Source organism: Aulostomus chinensis, chromosome 20 (assembly GCF_037954235.1).
Source record: "Aulostomus chinensis isolate RoL2024-O1b breed Wild chromosome 20, RoL_Achi_v1.0, whole genome shotgun sequence".
NCBI lineage: Eukaryota > Metazoa > Chordata > Actinopteri > Syngnathiformes > Aulostomidae > Aulostomus > Aulostomus chinensis.
This window is the reverse complement of record NC_141339.1, coordinates 24,628,616-24,635,549: the sequence shown is the minus strand read 5'-3', so window position 1 is coordinate 24,635,549 and position 6,934 is coordinate 24,628,616.

Here is a 6,934-nt window from a genome sequence, read left to right as displayed (position 1 = left end):
AGCTTGGGTGTCCGAACACCTCATTAAAGCTTCCAGCAGCGACGATCGAGCCCCGCCGCCTTGTTGACAGGTAGAGATTTCACTTTTCTTCCTTTTTGTTAGTGGAACAGCTCCACCTAGTGGATGTTAGTGTCACATTTTGCAAGGAGGCTCCATCAGGTTCATACGTGTTCACTTGCTTTTAGAGCAGTGGTTGCGGTCCGTACTGACCACTGCTCATCGATGTGTTGGATATGATTTATCCACCTTGATCATCCTGCTCTGTTGATCTACACGCTGTACGGGACAGGAATTACAGGTAGGCTTTTGAATTCATGTGACGGCTGAGTTCACATATTCAGAAGAATTTAAATACAGGAAAGACAGCTCTTTAGTGTAGGTTTCTCTGAATGTTCTTAGAAGGTCACGAAGAAGAAATGAGGAGGAATATCCAAACACCAGAGCCATGAATCGTGGATGGTTTACTCCAGACTGCCGCTGGCGGAGACGTCTTCTCTACTTGAGGCCTGCACGGGTTTAAATGATCAATAAATCACAGTGATTGGAGCCATGATGAGAGGTCAGAGGGGCTGATCAATTCGAAGAGAATCTGTCTGATATATGCAGCGAGAGAGGGAGAGAGAGAGTCACGGATCAATACTGTGAAACAGGAGCTGATCGATAGCAGGTGAGCAACCTGAGACGCTGATTAGCAAGTGCAGCACAAGGTTTGTGGTCCAACAGGAAGTGGTCATCTCCTGGTTCCTCCACCAACAGGAAGTGGTCGTCTCCTGCTTCCTCCACCAACAGGAAGTGGTCGTCTCCTGCTTCCTTCTCCAACAGGAAGTGGCCGTCTCCTGGTTCCTCCATCAACAGGAAGTGGCCATCTCCTGGTTCCTCCACCAACAGGAAGTGGTCGTCTCCTGCTTCCTCCTCCAACAGGAAGTGGCCGTCTCCTGGTTCCTCCATCAACAGGAAGTGGCCATCTCCTGGTTCCTCCACCAACAGGAAGTGGCCATCTCCTGGTTCCTCCCCCAGCAGCCAATAGGATCGCTCCATGTGATTGTGGTGATTGAACCAGTAAATCAGCTCTGGTGAACAAAAGTTGATGATCTTCCAGGTTCAGTTCATCAAGATCATCTTCACTAATGAACCCTCTGATGATGCTGGAAGCCTGGATGCTACGGTTAGCAGTGCTAAGCTAACGGTAGCCTATGGAGGAGCTACACCAGGGTCACATGACTTCAAGGTCACCACCACTAAGGGAAACAGATGTTCTATAACTTAATTGAAGGTTTCTAAAATCCCCAACAAACAACAAAGGCTGCGCTCTTGTTAGCTGAGCCTGTCTCTCCACAGCTGCTCTGAGGGGCCGGCGCTATGGCGTGTTCGTCTGTGGCTCGTGTCCTCGTCTCTTCTGTCAGATGTGTTTAATGCTATCTGGTGGTGACATACGCTATTTAAGCTCTGCCCTCTCTTAACAAGCTAGTGCTCGTGTTTGTTGTCACTCTGGTTTTTGTTCTTCCATGTTTGTCGTTTACACCAGCTGACCAGCAGTGGGCGCCTGTGTTCATGTTCCTCTAACAAATTAGCCACAGAGTTCCTTTAAGGACCATGAGATGAGGGTGGAGGAGTTCAGATGGAACTGCTGGTCCCTGCAGCACATTTGCACCTCATTCATCACATTGTCAGACACAGTGTCGTGGGGTCAGACTGAGGCTGCAGGGGCCTCAGGGGCCCACGATGAGGATGAACTGGAGAAAATGAGGAATGAGCTGAATAAAGGACGGCAGGCAGGAGTTTGTCTGCTGTCTGTTCCAGGTCATATTTTGGTGCACTGATGCAGCTCTGGATCACATTCAGATGGGAGTTAATCCCTGCAGCGCCGCTTTTTGGGCTCAGGGATTTAGGAGAGACGCTCTTCAGTCCAGGAAGTCAATACAAAGGCTCGGGCCTAAAGCCAGAAATCCACTTTGGGGAACTCTAGCCCTCTCAGCAGGAGCCCGCTCTGATATCCCGCTCACTTTGGTTTTTATTGGGAAAAAGGAAAAGTCAGTGTGATGGGATCCTGTAACTCAGAGGTTACACTTTACATCCGCCACAAAGGCGTGGGTGTTCGTCTCCTCGCCAGAGCTGCTTTTCATTGTCCTTCTCTGCTTTAACATTACCTGGATCAGTTCAAGCTACAAGATTATCCATTTGTGAGTTAGCCTCATGGTGAAGATGCTGACATGATTAATGGGCGTGGCCAGGGGTTAATTCTCCTGCCGGAACAAGATCCAGCACCTCTGAATTTTGACCTCCCTGTGTTCCGGTACTTATTTGGGCAGATCCGGTACCTCTTGTATTAAAAGAAAATATGAAAACGTTTAAAATACAACAATAATGTTCATAGATAAATTCACAGACCAAATCCTTAGAATTTCATGTTGTTTATTAAGATTCAACATCATTTGAAAGAGTCGGAGATCTGTTGATGCACTGATGCGCCCCCGACAAACAAATAACCTTTCGAAATTCGCCGCCTCTGAGGAGCAAGCAGAGAGGAAATAAACAGTTCCTGTTTCAACGCCAACATGTCGAAAAGACAAATTTGCTGCTTTTTCAAAAAGAAGGAAGAGTCGCATGACGCTTAAAACGAGGCAGAAAAGCCTCCACAAGCGGCGACGAGGGCAGCTGCAGCGGTCATGTTGACGATCAAAAACGGCTGCAGCAGGAGGCTAGCGCCGCCACAGCGAGCCTGGTTCACCTCCAGCTAGCCAGGTTCACCTCCAGCTAGCCAAGCCAGGACAGGAGGCTAGCGCCGCCACAGCGAGCCTGGTTCACCTCCAGCTAGCCAGGTTCACCTCCAGCTAGCCAGGTTCACCTCCAGCTAGCCAAGCCAGGACAGGAGGCTAGCGCCGCCACAGCGAGCCTGGTTCACCTCCAGCTAGCCAGGTTCACCTCCAGCTAGCCAGGTTCACCTCCAGCTAGCCAAGCCAGGACAGGAGGCTAGCGCCGCCATGCTAGCCTGGTTCACCTCCAGCTAGCCAGGTTCACCTCCAGCTAGCCTGGTTCACCTCCAGCTAGCCAAGCCGGGTCTAACGTGATGTGGGGTGTCTTGGACAACTACATGGTGAGCAGACCGTCTAATAATAGGCCGCCGTGCCAATCTTTAAATACCGAAATGATAATAATGGAGGATTTGTGTGATTTATTGTGAGCTCTTTTTTGTTTGTTTTACAAGTTGGACCTGTTGAGAAACGAACTGCTGACTGGAGTCCACCTGTGGTGATGTGGGCACTCACCTGTGCTGCACAGAGGAGGCTAATAACTGTGGATTATCGTCATAACGTTGATACCATGGATATGATTTGAAATGGAGGCTTGTAAGTCCCACATCACGGCAAGTGGGCATGTGGATGTTGTTTTTCTGTGCGTTCCGGGACCTGAGCCCCTCTCTCACCCCTGGGGTGTCTCATGTACTTTCCGTTCCGGTACCTTATGATTTACAAATTAAGCACTGGGCGTGGCAAACTGAAAGACGTTGAAGAAGAAGAAGAAGAAGATATGGTTTGACTAGAAGTTGCTCTACTTCTGATTTATGAAGCCATGTAAGGACGGAATGTGTTTGGCAGGGCGAGATTACATTAAAAAAGTTTGTTAAATCTTTTCACAGCTAACCTGCCTCCCCACCTCTCGTGCAAGCCGGGAAAGCTAACATGCCTAGCCACTCCTGCTAATGTTCCACCAGCCTTATGTCTGCAAGTCATACTAAAATTTGGTGCTAGCCCAGATATCTCAGTTTATACCTTGTTGGACATGTGTGCCTCTGTTAGCAGCGACAGCTAACGCGTTCTCTGAGCAGTCGGTCAGCACTGACGGTCCACCTAAAGGCTTTAAAACAGAGTTGAGGTTTTTGCACCTTAATTTTCACCTCAAACATCTGTAAGCTGTGGTAGTACAAGAGTAGTTTTTTTATTCTTTAACAGAATACTTGAGGGGCAGATAAACCCAAATCATTCCACGGTCAAAATTACTAGCATAGTGACAAGTGTAGCGCTCCTAGTGATGTGTAAAAACTGCATCAATCAGACAATCAATCAATCAATCAATCCGTAGGTACAATAAACATATCTCAGACATTGAGAATGGACAGACACCAGATTCAGGATGTGTTTCCGTGGAAGACAAGAGCTCAGGCTTCCCACCAGGAAGCAGGAGGAAGTCGACAGTTGGACATTCAACAGGGGACGGCAGCATTAGCATCACAATGTGGAAGCGCTAGCAGAGCAGTGAGGGTTATTACAATATGGCAGCCGCTGATGCCAGGAAACATGCTTTTCCCCCTCTCACTCCATCTGTTTGTCAATCAGCATGTTTCCATGTTCTGAATTCCCACAATAAACACAGACACTGGAGACTGGAACTTTTCTTCCATTTATCCAATTATAGTCTCAGTGTTGATAAGATGTCATTGCTCATTTCATCTATAACAACAATGATGATAGATACTCATTTAAAGTTGTTTATTTTTAATATATTTTTCTCCCCTTTTGATCTCCTAGCTGCCTTGGTTGTTGCTCCGCCCCTCAGCCAAACTCATTAACCTGAGACAAAGTTGTGATAATGACATCATTACTGCGTGAACTCACCAGCGTTCAAGACGTGAAAAAGCTCATCACAATTACAATGTTGCACATCTTTTTGCTCTGTTTAATTTCTTACTTATTTTCATGTCAAGGGTCTTGTCATTAGTTCTGCTGTTTCCCCTGGCGGCCCCGAATGACCCTGGAGGCCCTGAAGACCCCTGGTTGGCCCCGAAGGACCCCGGGGGTAATTAAAGACCGGTGTTCTTCCATCCCTGACCCAACAATAATAGACATATTTATCGGGCAGCACATCAGGTCTGGCCTTCCCCTTCCCAGATCGAGTTTGAAGTATCTGGGTTCAGTTGTGGTTGAGGTAGAGAGATTTAGACATTAGCAGCGTCATCAGTCATTCAGCACCCACAGATCCAGGTTCAGCAGCTGCAAACCGAAACCCGGAGACCACGCCGCTCGCCTGACAGCTCCACCAGTCCAACCGGATAAAAATAGCAGCGATTAGATTCTGCACAGACGGAGAAGTCGAGCTTTGACTTTTGAGCAGAGAATTTCTCTCAGCTGTGTGTGGATCAGGAAGGATGGCAAGAAATTATGGCAGACTCTATTTTTTCCCCCCTGAGGGAGAATTCATGATATTCTGCCTGCTCCAGCCGAACCATCTACATTTTAAATGTTTCTGACAAAAGTAGACAGCTTCAGCTGCTTGGGTTCAGTCTGAACATGGAGTCCACCAGATCATTACTTAACAGGAGAAGAACAGCTGATATTGGTTTGGGGATGATGCTGCTCACTGACCTGATGAAGAAGGCGGCGGCAGCAGACGGCGTTTGGCCGGTCTGTGTAGCGACGCTGTGGGCAGCTGGTTTGACGTCCTGAGTCGAAGTCTTCATGGTCTCATGACCTCCATCTGGAGTGGAACCCTGACGGAGGAAATGCATGTAAAGCTGTAAACTGATGGCGATCGATCAAACTCAAACTGGGGAAAATGTGAGGGGTGGGAGGTTCATGACTGCTCGGCGGTCATGTGATTGTTCAAAGACTGAAACGTTGGGACTCCCGACTCAGACAGACATCAAAAGTGTGAGGTGTTTGACCAGTAAACCTTCTTCATCTGGACGTTCAATACAGGGAGGCGGTCGACCTTCCAGCTTCCTACCGTGACACGTTCAACCACGCTAACCTTGCCTCTGGTTTTAGGGCTGTATTAGGATGGACGAACCTCGTCACTGTGTCGTGGTCACGTCAAAGATGAGAATATGTCCTCCAATCAATAATCTGCTTCCTCAAAACACGATTTTCTCTGTTCTCAACTTGTTGGGATTACTATGAACAGACTGGACATCTTCGGTCCCAGAGGAAAGACTGCAGCAGGAAAACATGGCTGCCGCTGGTTCGTTAGCTCACTGCTACATCAGCAGCAGGAGGAGGAAGCTTTGGATGAGGAGGTCATTAACTCATTAGCTATGGTCATTAGCTCCATCGCTGCCACCCAAAATTCCCTCTCTGTTCAATCACAATGAGGCCGGAGCTGAAGGCTTTTTTTCTGGCTACCATTGCTAATGGCTAATCCTGCTAATGACCCCAGAGAGCAGGCGCCCTGTTGCCCTGCCCGGATGCTGAGAAATCTACTTTTCATGCTCGAACACTCATTTACTGGCAGCTATTAATATTCTACGGTACAGTATCCCCACAGCATGTCAACAAGTACACGAATATATGGTGAAGAGTTTTATGGGTTTTTTTTTTTTTACATGATTTGGTTTGTTCCTTATTTTTGGCAACATTTTAAGATGAAATGATTTTGATGAAATATGAGATTTGTTTATCTTTCTGGTGGAAGTGTATCTAACTCTGAATTTGATCAAGAACTGCTGAAAATCTTTGCCAATTTGCCAGTTCTCTCTTCTTCTCTCCGGCTCATCTCCATATTGACATGTTCGGCCTCGTCATGGTGGATTTCCATGGTAACAGGAAGCGGTCCATTATTTAGCTGTTTGACCGGGCCGCCGTGCTCGCCAGCTAACAGGATTACACTGAGAGCTGCTGGCAGGACCAGCTGACGGACGGCCGAGCCAAACGCTGCAGGATCCCCTGGTTGGTTTGCCGGGGAGGTTCTCGAGGTCGTTGACTGGGAGACGTCTGAAGGCTGATGATGAAGCTAAGGAGGAAATCTGCTGGTGTCCTTAGCTGTTGGGGACTCTCATGGGGGTGTCAGGGGGAGGGACACTCCAACCGCCTGTTTCACAGCGAGTCCGATGACCAATGCTTCCAACTTAGAATTTATTGAGACTTAAAAGCTTCCGCACCCAGAAGGTTTGTTCCAGCAGGTTCACTCCCTGTAACCACCAGGTGGCGCTTTGATCAAATTC